Genomic DNA, 13030 nt, shown 5'->3' on the forward strand with positions numbered 1-13030 from the left:
AAAGTCTAAAGGACCAACTGTAGGTTGAACCAGGAGTTTCATTCACTAAACAGATTTTTTTTTTTTAGTTGATATATATATATGTAAAATTTCAATAGCTTTTGAGGTACAAATGGTTTTTGGTTACATGGACAAATTGTATAGTGGTGAAGTCTGCGATTTTAGTGCACCCATCATCTGTGTATATTGTACCCAATATGTAGCTTTTTTTTATCCCTCATCTCTCTCCTCAACTCCCCTCTTCTGAGTCACCAAAGTTCGTTAAATGACTCTGTATGCTTTTGTGTACCCATAGTTTAGCTCCCACTTATAAGTGAGAACATACGGTATTTGGTTTTCCATTCCTGAGTTACTTCACGTAGAATAATGGCCTCCAGCTCCATCCAAATTGCTGTGAAAGATATTTCATTCTGTTTTATGTCTGAGTAGTATTCCACAGTGTATATAGACCACATTTTCTTTATCCATTCATCAGTTGATGGGCACTTAGGTTGGTTCTGTATCTTTGCAATTGTGAATGGTGCTGTGATGTGTGCACGTGTCTTTTTGATAGAATGACCTCTTTTCCTTTTAGTAGTTGCCCAGTAGTGAGATTGCTGGATGGAATGGTATCTTTACTTTCAGTTCTTTAAGGAATCTTCATGCTGTTTTCCATAGAGGTTGTACTAATTTACATTCCCACCAGCAGTGTATAAGTAAGTGTTCTCTTTTTACCACATCCATGCCAACATCTGTTGTATTTTACCTTTTTGTAATGGCCATTCTGGCTGGGGTAAGGTGGTATCTTGTTGTGGTTTTAATTTGCATTTCCCTGATGATCAGTGATGTTGAACATTGTTTTGTATATTTGTTGGCCATTTGTATATCTTCTTTTGAGAAATGTCTATTCATGTCATTTGCCCACTTTTTGATGGGATTATTTGTTTTTTTTTCTTGCTAATTTATTTGAGTTACTTGTAGATTGTGGGTATTAGTTCTTTGTAGGATGCATAGTTTGCAAATATTTTCTCCTACTCTGTGGGTCATCTGTTTACTCTGATGATGATTTGCTGTGCAGATGCTTTTTAGTTTAATTAGGTTCTATTTATTTATTTTTGTTTTTGTTGCATTTGCTTTTGGGGTCTTAGTCATAAATTCTTTACCTAGACCAATGTCCAGAAGTTTTTCCTAGGTTGTCTACTGTAATTGGTTTCAGCTCTTAGGTGTAAGTCTTTGATCCATCTTGAGTTGATTTTTGTATATGGTGAGAGATAGGGATCCAGTTTCATTCTTATACATGTGGCTATCCAGTTTTTTCAGCACCATTTGTTGAATAGGGTGTCCTTTCTCCAATTTATGTTTTTGTATACTTTGTCAAAGATCAATTGTGGTTGTAAGTATTTGGTTTTATTACTGTGTTCTCTGTTCTGTTACAATAGTCTATGTATCTACTTTTATACCTATACCATGCTGTTTTGGTAACTATAACCTTGTAGTATAATTTGAAGTTAGGTAATGTGATGCCTTCATGTTTGTTCTTTTTGCTTAGGATTGTTTTGGCTATTCAGGTTCTTTTTGGTTCCATATGAATTTTTTTTTTCTAATTCTGTGAAAAATGATGTTAGTATTTTGATAGAAGTTGCATTGAATCTCTAGATTGCTTTGGGTAGTATGGCCATTTTCATGAAATTGATTCTTCCAATTCATGAGGATGGGATATTTTTTCCATTTGTTTGTATTATCTTTGATTTCCTTCAGCAGTGTTTTGTCGTTCTTGAAGAGATTTTTCACCTCCTTGTTAAGTATATTTCTAGGTAATTTATTTTATTTTTGCTGTTATTATAAAAGGAATTGAGTTCTTGATTTGATTCTGAATTTGATTGTTGTTGGTGTATGGCAGTGCTACTGATTTGTGTACATTGATTTTGTAACCTGAGACTTCACTGAGTTCATTTATCAAATCTAGGAGTCTTTTGGAGGAGTCTTTAGGGTTTTCTAGGTATATAATCATACCACTGGCAAACAGAGATAGTGTAATTTACTCTTTTCCAATTTGGATACCCTTTATTTTTCTCTCTTGCCTGATTGCACTGACTGGGGCTCCTGGTGCTATGTTGAATAGAAGTAGTGAAAGTGGGCATCCTTGTCTTGTTCCAGTTCTGAAGGGCAATGGTTTCAACTTTTCCCCTTCAGTATGATGTGGGCTGTGAGTCTGTCATACATGGCTTTTATTATTTTGAACTATATTCCTTCTATCCCTAGTTTGTTGAGAATTTTTATCATAAAGGGATGCTGGATTTTATCGAATGCTTTTTCTGCATCTATTGAGATGATCAATAGATTTTTGTTTTTTTAAAAAATTCTGTTTATGTGATGTTTCACATTTATTGACTTGCATTTGTTAAATCATCCCTGCATCCTGGATGAAACCCACTTGATCATGGTGAATTATCTTTTTGATGAGCTGTTGGATTCAGTTTGCTAGTATTTTGTTGAGGATTTTTACATCTTTGTTGATTCAAGGGTATTGTTCTGTAGTTTTCTTTGTCTTTTTTTTTTTCTGTTATATCCTTTCCTGGTTTTGGTATCAGGGTGATATTGGTGTCATAGAATAAGTTAGAGGATGCCCTCTTTCTCAACCTTTTGGAATAGTTTCAGCAGATTGGTACCAATTTTTCTTTGAATGTCTGGTACAGTTCAGCTGTGAATCTCTCTGGCCTTCAGCTTTTTTTTTTTTTTTTTGGTCTGTTCAGGATTTCTATTTCTTCCTGATTCAAGCTAGGAAGATTATATGTTTCCAGGAATTTGTCCATTTCCTCTAGATTTTCTAGTTTGTTTGCATGGAGGTGTTCATAGTAGTCTTGAATGATCTTTTGTATTTCTGTTGGTTATAATGTCTCAATTTTCATCTCTCTCTCTCTCTTTTTTTTTTTTTTTAACAGAGTCTCGCTTTCATCACCAGGCTGAAGTGCAGTGGTGGGATCATGGCTCACTGTAACCTCCACCTCCCTGGTTCAAGCGATTCTCCTGCCTCAGCCTTCCGAGTAGCTGGGATTACAGGCATGCGCCACCATGCCTGGCTAATTTTTTTGTATTTTTAGTAGACATGGGGTTTCACCATGTTGGCCAGAATGGTCTCGATCTCCTGACCTCGTGATCCGTCTGCCTCGGCCTCCCAAATGCTGGGATTGCAGGCCTGAGCCACTGTGCCCGGCCTCCATTTTCATTTCTAATTGAGCTTACTTGAATCTTTTCCTGGTTAATCTAGCTAATCATCTATCGATTTTGTTTATCTTTTCAAAAAACCAAGCTTTCGTTTCCTTGATGTATTTTTTGTTTGTTTGTTTCAGTTTCATTTAGTTCTGCTCTAATGAGAAGGTCTTTGTTATTTCTTTCATTCTGTTAGCTTTGGGTTTGGTTTGTTTTTGTTTCTCTAGCTCCTTGAGGTATGATGTTAGATTGTAACTTTGTGATCTTTCATACTTTTTGATGTAGGCATTTAGTGCTATAAACTTAACTCATAGCACTGCTCTTGCTGTATCCCAGAGGTTTTGATGATGTGTATCACTATTATTCATTTTGAAATATTTCTTAATATCCATCTTGATTTCATTGTTCACCTAAAAGTCATACAGGAGTAGGTTAATTTCTATGTATTTGTATAGTTTTGGGAATTCCTTTTGGAGATGATTTCTAGTTTTATTCCACTGTGGTCTGAGAAGATACTTGGTATGATTTTGATTTTTTAAAATTTATCGAGGCTTGTTTTGTGGCCTATCATATGGTGTGTCTTGGAGAATGGTCCATGTTCTGATGAGAAGAACGTATATTTTGCAGTTCTTGGGTGGGATATTCTGTGAATATATTAGGTCCATTTGTTCTAGAGTATAGTTTAAGGTTGATATTTCTTAGTTGACTTTCTTCCTTGATGATCTGTGTGGTGCTGTCAGTGGAGTATTGAAGTCTGCCACTATTATTGTGTTGCTATTTCTTTTCTTAGGTCGAGTAGTAATTGTTTTATGAATCTGGAGTTCAAGACTTAGGTGCATGTATATCTAGGATTGTAATATCATCTTGTTCGATTGATCCTTTTATTATTATATAATGGCATTTTTTGTCTTTTTTTACTGTTGTTGTTTTAAAGTCTGTTTTATCTGATGTAGGCATAGCTTTTCCTGCTCACTTTTGGTTCTCATTTACATGGAATATCTTTTTCCACCTCTTTACCTGGAGTCTATAAGAATCCTTTCATGTTAGGTGATTCTCTTGAAGAGCAGATATTCGATTTGTAACTTTTTATCCATTCTGCCAAAGTATATCTTTTAAATGGAGTATTTAATCTCAAGATGCAAGGTACTGTTCAGTTATGTTGATTGTTACATAGGTACTTAGTTTTCTTCATTGTATTATTGTTAATAAGTCCTATAAGTTTTATGCTTTCTAGAGGTTCTATTCTGGTGCATATCAACCTTTTGATTCAAGATTAATAACTCCTTTTAGTATTTCTTGTAGGGTTGGTCTGGTAGTGACACACTGCCTCAGCATTTGCTTCTCTGAAAAAGACTCCTTCATTTGTAAAACTTAGTCTTGCTGGATAAAAAATGATTGGCTGACAGTTATTCTGTTTGAAGAGGCTAAAGATAGGACTCCAATCCCTTCTGGCTTGTAAGGTTTCTGCGGAGAAGTGTGCTGTTAGTCTGGTATGTTTTCCCGTGTAGGTTACCTGATACTTTTGTCTCACTACTCTTAGAATTCTTTCCTTCATGTTTACTTTAGATAGCCTGATGACTGTATGCCTTGATGATGTCCTTTTTGCAGTGAATCTCCCAGGAATTATTTATGCTTCTTGCATTTGGTTACCTAAATCTCCAGCAAGGCCAGGGAAATTTTTCTCACCTATTTTCTCAAATAAGTTTCCCAAATTTTTTGCTTTCTCTTCTCCTTCAGTAACACCATTGATTCTAAGGCTTGACTGTTTTACATAATCTCATATTTCTTGGAGACTTTGTTCATTTCTTTTAATTCTTCTTTATTTTTGTCTGGGTTAATTTGAAAGGCTTATCTTCAAGCTCTGAAATTCTTTTTTCTACTTGTTCTAGTCTAGCGTTAAAACTTTCTACTATATTTTGCAATTTCCTAAGTGTATCTTTAATTTCCAGAAGTTTGGATTGGTTTTTCTTCAGAATATCTATCTCTTTAGAAAATTTTTTGTTCATACTGTGAATTGTTTTTTCAATTTCTTTATGCTGATTTTTACCTCTGTCTTGTATTTCCTTGAATAGCTTTAATAGTCCACCTTTTGAATTCTTTATCTGGTATTTCAAAGATTTCATCTTGGTTTGGATCCATTGCAGAAGAGCTAGTGTGATCTTTTGGGGTTGTTATAGAACCCCGTTTTGTCATATTGCCAGAATTATTATTATTATTTTTTGAGATGGAATTTTGTTCTTGTCATCCAGGCTGGAGTGCAATGGCATGATCTTGGCTCACTGCAACCTCTGCCTCCTGGGTTCAAGGGATTCTGCTGCCTCAGCCTTGCGAGTAGCTGGGCTTACGGTGCCCACCACCATGCCCAGCTAATTTTTGTATTTTTAATAGAGATGGGGTTTCACCATGTTGGCCAGGCTGATCTCGAACTTCCTACCTCAGGTGATCTGTCTGCCTCAGCCTCCCAAAGTGCTGGGATTACAGGCATGAGCCACCGCATCTGGCTGCCAGAATTATTTTTCTAGTTCCCTCTAATTTGGGTAGGCTATTCTAATTATTCTTGAATTTATTTTTGATTTGACTTAAAAATTTTTTTTCTCCCTTGAGGATGTGACTTTATAGTTTATTGTAGCCTAATTCAGCTCTTGGTGCTTTCAGGGGTGAAGACTGTGTATGACTTCCTTGGTTATAGAGAGTCTTTGTATGACAGCTTTCTCAGATGCTTTGTAGTAGCATAGTGCTTGGTTTGTGAGCAGGTTCATTGTCTCCTGTGGGATTGGAATTGCAGAGGTCTCTTAAAGCTTATCTCATTGCACTTTTTAATTAATTAATTTTTTTCTGCAGTATTTTATTTACTGAGTTGAACAGCTTAGGCTTCAGGCCAGTAGGAGAGATGCCCATGGGTAAAAATCAGTTGTGGCTAAAGCAGGTTGGTAAATGCAATACTCAGTGGTGGGCAGAGGTCCCAGCCTTGATAGAAGCAGCTGGGGCAGCTCTCGGTGAAATGCACTGAGGTCTTTTCAAGGGAAAGGGAAGAAGCCACCTCAGCTTCCCTGCTAGGCCAGCAGGAAAGTGATCCATCTTCCAATTACACTCCTGACCCAGAGTTCCAGCTATTCCGATCAGGCACCTCTTTTCATCTGCAGGAATGTTGATGTTCAACATAGAAAGGGATTGTGACTGTACCCCTCATCCAAGCTTGAACCTAGGGGACATGCATTCTCTGTGGACGCAGTTACCCTGAAGTATTCCAGAAAGGCTGTCTACAGGTGCATCCATGCTGAGCTCCCATGGGGGAAGCCTCAGCTATGTCGATAGTGGAGGAAGAGGAGAAGAAATCACCTTCTCCAAGACCCTTCATGGGCACCAGGGCTGACTGGCTGTTGGGGTAGAGCCACAGACGTTTTCTGCTGAGCCAAGCATTGCAACTGTGCCTCTGCTAAAAGAAACTTCCCAGAAATGGGAAGTTCTGGGACTTAAGGCCTGCCATCTTGTGTTTTTTGTTTCATGGAGTGCTCCCTTGATGTCATGCACTTCTTCTTCCCTTAGGAGTAGAAATCCCTGAAGTCCAGACTAATGTGAATGCAACTCTTATCTGGGTCTAGCTGCCTAGTGGGGCTGCCACACTCCAGGGTGGTGCTGGGGGATGTCTCCAAGGAATCCAGTGATGTGACCTGTCCTCAAGTATCCCAGCAGTGGGTACCAGCACCAGTTCTGATGGGGATGGCAGGGGAGTGCTGTGAGATTCCTTGGTCATGAAAAGCCTTAGTGTGTTGGTTTTCTCAAGTACTGGTTGTAGTAGTAGATGAACTGGTCACATGGACAGACTCAGGATCTCTTGGTTAGCCAGGGTGTTGCAGGCAATAGTGATTGCTGAGGTCACACATGAGTTTTCTCCTTCCTGCATGTTGTGTTCTTCTGCCTGAAGATGCTAATCTCCTATGTCAGTTGGCCTCCAACCAGAAGGTGGTGCTTGCAAAAGAGTACCAGCTGTGGTGGTGGTAGGATTTGTGCTTTGCCTTATGTACCCAGGGGAAGTACTCTGGTGTCTCAGGCAATTGGTGGGGCTATAGAGCTCCCAAAAGTTTCTGTTCTTTGTATTAAGCTACCAGGGTAGGATTGAGGGGCAAAGCCAGGTGAGGGCTGGGTCAGGCAAGTCTGTGCTCTAGCTCTCCATATGTGGGCAAAAGTAGAGGTCCCAGTGGGGATCAGAAGGCAGTTCTCTGACTGCTGGGGTATATTCAAGGAAAAAGCACAGCTGCTTCTGCTGCACCAAAGAGTCTGCATGGAGAATGGGGAGTAGCAGGTAGCAGCAAGCCCTATGCAGCTTTCATGCACTTGGCAAGGCAGGTCTCATAGCCACAGTGTACCACTAGCAGCAGCTAGCTGGGTTTCAGACAGTTGACACTCAGAACTCAAAACTGCCCCAGGCCATTATCCTTTGCATGGCCTTCAGGCCACATTTCTCTTGGTCTCCCTACACAGCAGGGGCACCCCTGTGCTCTCTTATGGCTGCAGCACACTTCCCACTTGCCCCTCAGTTCTGGCCAAGGGAGCTTGTTCCCACTCATATCGTGAATCTCAGTTGAGCTTCTCTCAACCTGTGATTGCTCTCTGAGTTAGCTGGCTGACTTCCACAAGGTCGCCTGTGAGGTAGGATCAGCAGTGGCTTCCCTTTGTCCTTGCTGGAGACTGGGAGTGCACTGAAAGCCTGTCCAGTGCTACTCCTTCTCATATACTCCCCACGGCTCACTGAATCAGCTTTAGTGCTGGGTAGGGTTGAGGGCTTCCCTTGTGGCCTGGATTGCCAGGTTCCCCAGTAGGAGTGCATATCCTAGAGGTAGTTTATCCTCCTCTCACACTCTAGGGACTTAGAGTTTTCCATCTGCCTCGTAGTAAGTTCCTGGGTTTTTTCCTGAAAAAAAAAATTCACAGTGTGAATCTCTCCACACTATTTTGTCTTTCCAAGTGGTAGAGGCATGCTCACAGTGCCTCCAATCCACTCTCTTGGGGATAAAAAAAAAAAAACAGGTTTTATTGGGTACCTTTGGGGTGAGAGTTAGTGTACAATTTAGGGACACTATTCTTGGAACCAGACCGACCTTGGTCAGACTCCTGGCTCAGTCATTTTCTGGTTGTATGGACCACAGCAAATTTAAAACTTTAAGTCTCGGTTTCCTCATCTGTAAAACTAAAATAATGGTGGTCACACATACCCATAAGTTTATTTTGAGACTTAAATAAGATAATGCATACAAAGCATTTAGCACAAAGTTTGACTCAGTAGGTGCTATTTGGTGTTCATGCCATTATTAGCTTTGTATTAAAGAGGTATATATTGTCCTGTCTTCTAGGAGCTTACAGTCCAGTAGGGCCATAAGATACATATTGAGGAAAGAAAGGGGAATGTCAGCCTGCTGTGATGTGTTGGGAGAGACTTTCTTGAGGAGTTGGGATTGGGGCCACTGTGTTGTACAATGCCAGGGAACACCATTTACATCATCTTTGAGAATGGGTCCCTCTGGAGTAGTACAGTTGCACTGCTTGGAATTTTGAATGTGACCATGAAGGATGTGTAGAATTTGGATAGTTGGAAGAAGGAGGGGTTTGGGTTTGGTAGGAAAAAACAAGATTCTTTCAGAGGATGGTGAGACCTCTCAGCTGGCCAGAGAGCTTTTTGCATTGAGCAGAGGTAGTCAGGCTGTGTGTCTTGAGGTGGCTCCAGGGCTTTGCTTCTTTCTGATCACTAAAAGGTGGATGGAATGAACCTTCTGGTGAAATGGGTACAGGTCAAGGTGAAATGCCTTTGATCTCTTCACATTGTCTTCCTTGAGTCTCCTCAGGGGCCGGGATTGCTATATTTCCAAAAGGGCACTTTTCTGTGAATAGCCTTTTAGCCTGGTTAAGTAAACCAAAAGGCTCACTTGCTTTTTCTGCCATTTCTTTTTCTTTAACATTACTTGTAGCTCATTTTGTTAAATACCACATTTACTCAATATGTGGAGTGATCAAGATGTTGTATGTGTGACCCTGTACCCTGGTTCTACTTTGTATAGTCTTACATTTCTTTTGAACTTCTTTATGCACTTTTTTTCTTTCCTTTTCTTACCTCTATGGAATTTATTCTGCTCTTTAAGGACTCTCAAAGGCATAGTAGATCATGGCATAAATTAGGTGGCAAGAAAGGATTTTCTTTATCATTAGGCTTCTATTCTTCTAAAGCTGTGTCTTTGGGAGATTTTAATTGTGAGGATGTAAATAAAGCCATATGGACCAAAAGTGAATAGCATATTTAATTATCTTGTAAATAACTTTAGCTTAGTAAATCTCCGACGTTATTTTAAAAACACAGTATTTTATTGGGTATTTAGTATTATATGATACTCTAAAGCAGAAGTCACCAAACTGTTACTCTAAAGGGCCAGATAGCAAATATTTTAGGCTTGCAGGCCGATTCTCTGTTGTAGATACTCAGTTCTGCCATGGTAGTGTGAAAGCAGCCATAGAAAGTATACAAACTGATGGAGGTGGTTATTTTGCATTAAAACTTTATTTAAAGCAATAGACAGTGGGTCAGATTTGGCTCTCTGGAGTGGTTTGCTGACCCTTGCCCTCAAGGAAAGAGAAAGAGATTTTGTTGGGTTGGGAAGGTAAATGGAAAATTACAGGAATTACAAAATTTCCAGATAATGAACTCTACAAAAAACTAAAAAAAACTTATACCTCCTATTGTTTGAATTAGATTTCATGTTTGATATGAATTTGTAAATAAATCCCAAATATCTTTATTGATAGTTCTTCCTTTTTAAAATCTAAGGACTTGGTTCACAACAAGCCTGTCTTTATTAATCAACCATTTATTGTTTTCTTTGCACCAGGCACTGTGTAGGTCATTGGAAATTTACAAATAACTTAGACACGCATTTTTCCTTTAAGGAGCCACAGTCTAGACTGTGTACTCTTTTTTGCCAGATGTGGACTCATGCCTTGGACCACATGAAATATTTGCTCTAAAGTAGCAAGAAACCTGCATTGGAAAAGGGACTTTTTGAGGGTACACTCATCTTTTTTTCTCTTTCTACTATATGTGTGTTTGGACTGCTGTATTTTTGTTTCTCTTTATTTTTGTATTGTTAGAGAAAGTCTGCTAGAATTTATAAATGGTGAGAATATTTTGATAACTTAGTTGCCAAAATTCCTAGTCTTGATTCCAGAGGTTGTGTTTTCCTGCCCTTTAAAATTTTCACTTAGTCACCTTAATTCAGTTTTTGAATTTCTTTGAGTTCTGTCTATCAAATTATAAACAAGCACCACCAAATTGCAGAAGGTTATCTCTTAATAGTATTGAAATAGGCAGTTATAAAAAATTGTGTCACCTAAGTCTAACAGCTCCTCTAGAATGTTTTCCTTTAGGCCTAAGCCATTCTGGCCCTTGCACATTGGGTGGGTCTGTGATCTGTTTCTACTCACAACACTTCTGACACAAATGGCTGGATTTTTTCCACACCAACAACCAATTCTTCGACTCTGACACTACCCAGAGTTAGCACAGACCCCACAGATTATGGGCTTAGACCCACGAGACTCTTCTCCACTTTAGATGCCAGTTGTAAGTCCAGGTCTCCTATACTTCTGACCAAGAGATGATAAATCTTGAGTTTCTATGAGCCCCACTCTTTGGGTTCAGTAATTCTCTATAAAGGCTCACAGAACTCACGAAGTCACTTTACTTCCTATTACTGGTTTATTATAGAAGTTACAACCCAGGAACAGCCAAATGGAAGACATGCACAGGACAAGGTATAGAGGAAGGGCATTGCCCTCTCTAGATGCCCACCCTCCTAGCACCTTCGTGTGTTCACCAATCCAGAAGCTCTTTGAACTCTGTAACTTAGGGGTTTTATGGCGTTTCCATTACATAGTCATGGTTGACTACATCACTGGTCATTGGTGATTAGTTCAATCTCCATCCCTTCTTCCCTCCCCAGAAATGGGGCAGGGGCTGAAAGTTCATTCCTCAAATTTCATGGTTGGTTCCCCTGGCAACCACCAGCCCTCATCCTGAAGCTCTCTAGGGGCCCACCAGGAGTCATCACATTTGCCTAAACTCAAGTATGATTGAAAATGGGCTTTTAATAATGAACAAGAGACACTCTTCTCATTCCTATTGCCCAGGAGATTCCAAAGGTTTTAGAAACTCTGTGCTAGGAACTGGGAATGAAGAACTTATTTTTATTTTTTTAAGACAGAGTCTCACTCTGTCACCCAGGCTGGAGTGCAGTGGCTCAATCTCAGCTCATTGCAACCTCCGCTTTTCTGGTTAAAGCGATTCTCATGCCTCAGTCTCCTGAATAGCTGGGATTACAGGTGTACGTCACCACGTCCGGCTAATTTTTGTATTTTTAGTAGAGATGGGGTTTCACCATGTTGGCCAGGCTGGTCTTAAACTCCTGACTCCAGTTGTTTCCGGAGTTGGTTCCTTCCAGTGGGTTCTTGGTCTCACTGACTTCAAGAATGAAGCCACGGACCTTTGCGGTGAGTGTTACAGCTCTTAAAGGTGGCACGGAGCCAAAGAGTGAGCAGCAGCAAGATTTATTGTGAAGAGCGAAAGAACAAAGCTTCCACAGTGTGGAAGGGGACCCGAGTGGGTTGCTGCTGTTGGCTGGGGGTGGCCAGCTTTTATTCCCTTATTTGTCCCCGCCTATGTCCTGCTGATTGGTACATTTTACAGAGTGCTGATTGGTGCGTTTACAATCCTTTAGACACAGAGTGCTGATTGGTGCGTTTTTACAGAGTGCTGATTGGTGCATTTACAATCCTTTGGCAAGACACAGGGCGCTCATTGGTGCATTTTTACAGAGTGCTGATTGATGCATTTACAATCCTTTAGCTAGACACAGGGCGCTGATTGGTGCGTTTACAATTCTCTACCTAGACAGAAAAGTTCTCCAAGTCCCCACTCGACCCAGGAAGTTCAGCTGGCTTCACCTCTCACAAGTGATCTGCCTGCTTGGGCCTTCCAAAGTGCTGGGATTACAGGCATGAGCCACATTGCCTGGCCTTATATTTCTTATTATATCATAAAATCACAGTGGAGTTGGATGGGGGTGAGGGAGGGCAGTCTGTGAAAGAGAGAGGCTCTAAAGTCCAAATGAGGGCAGAATGTGGACTTCTCTGGCCCTGAGGAGTGGGTTGGGTTGAGTACTATGGGGTGATTTGATTGGACAGGTTCTGATAAGTCTGGTAGTGGGTACCTCAGGAGCCATGAGGACATTTAAATGTCACAGTGTCACAGAAAAGATAGAAGATTGTTCCCTAACTTGGGTAGTGGCATGAGAAAGTGGGTCTGTTGTTGGGAATAAGGTAGGCTCGGATGGTGGTTTTTGAGGGTGCCAAGAAATGTCTTTATAAGGTTTCAAATGTACATAGATGTAGAAGGAAGAATGGTGCCATTCTAAAGTGTTTTTGAAGTGAAAAACAAAAATAATATATTTTAAAGATACAAATGATTTCCATAAACATATAACAATCCATAGAGAAGAGGGTAATGTCCTTCTGGTGACATTAATTGAAATACTTTATGCCAGATTGGACGAAATCTATGTTTAAATTACTGGTATTAGTATTTTGGTATTTTCCCTTTAGTAAGATAATCTTGATAACCTTGATTTGCTTTTTGTGTCCTGATTACCTTGACATTAATATCTTGAAATAGAAAAACTGTGGTTCTTGCTTTGGTAGCACATATACTAAAACTAGAACAATAAAGACATTAACATGGCCCCTGTCGAAGGATGACATGCAAATTTGTGAAATGTTTCATATTTTTTAAAACAAAATTATG

The 13030-nt window shown here is 39.8% G+C and overlaps 1 protein-coding gene and 1 pseudogene across 15 annotated transcripts in view; both read left to right on the forward strand.

Moving 5' to 3' along the window:
• The window catches only part of CARMIL1 (capping protein regulator and myosin 1 linker 1), a 340308-nt gene that overhangs the window by 91095 nt on the left and 236183 nt on the right, over positions 1–13030 (forward strand). The gene's annotated exons all lie outside the window — the stretch shown is intronic.
• On the forward strand, positions 12916–13015 carry LOC112209608 (U6 spliceosomal RNA; annotated as a pseudogene).

This window comes from Pan troglodytes, chromosome 5 (assembly GCF_028858775.2).
Source record: "Pan troglodytes isolate AG18354 chromosome 5, NHGRI_mPanTro3-v2.0_pri, whole genome shotgun sequence".
Taxonomy (NCBI): Eukaryota; Metazoa; Chordata; class Mammalia; order Primates; family Hominidae; genus Pan; species Pan troglodytes.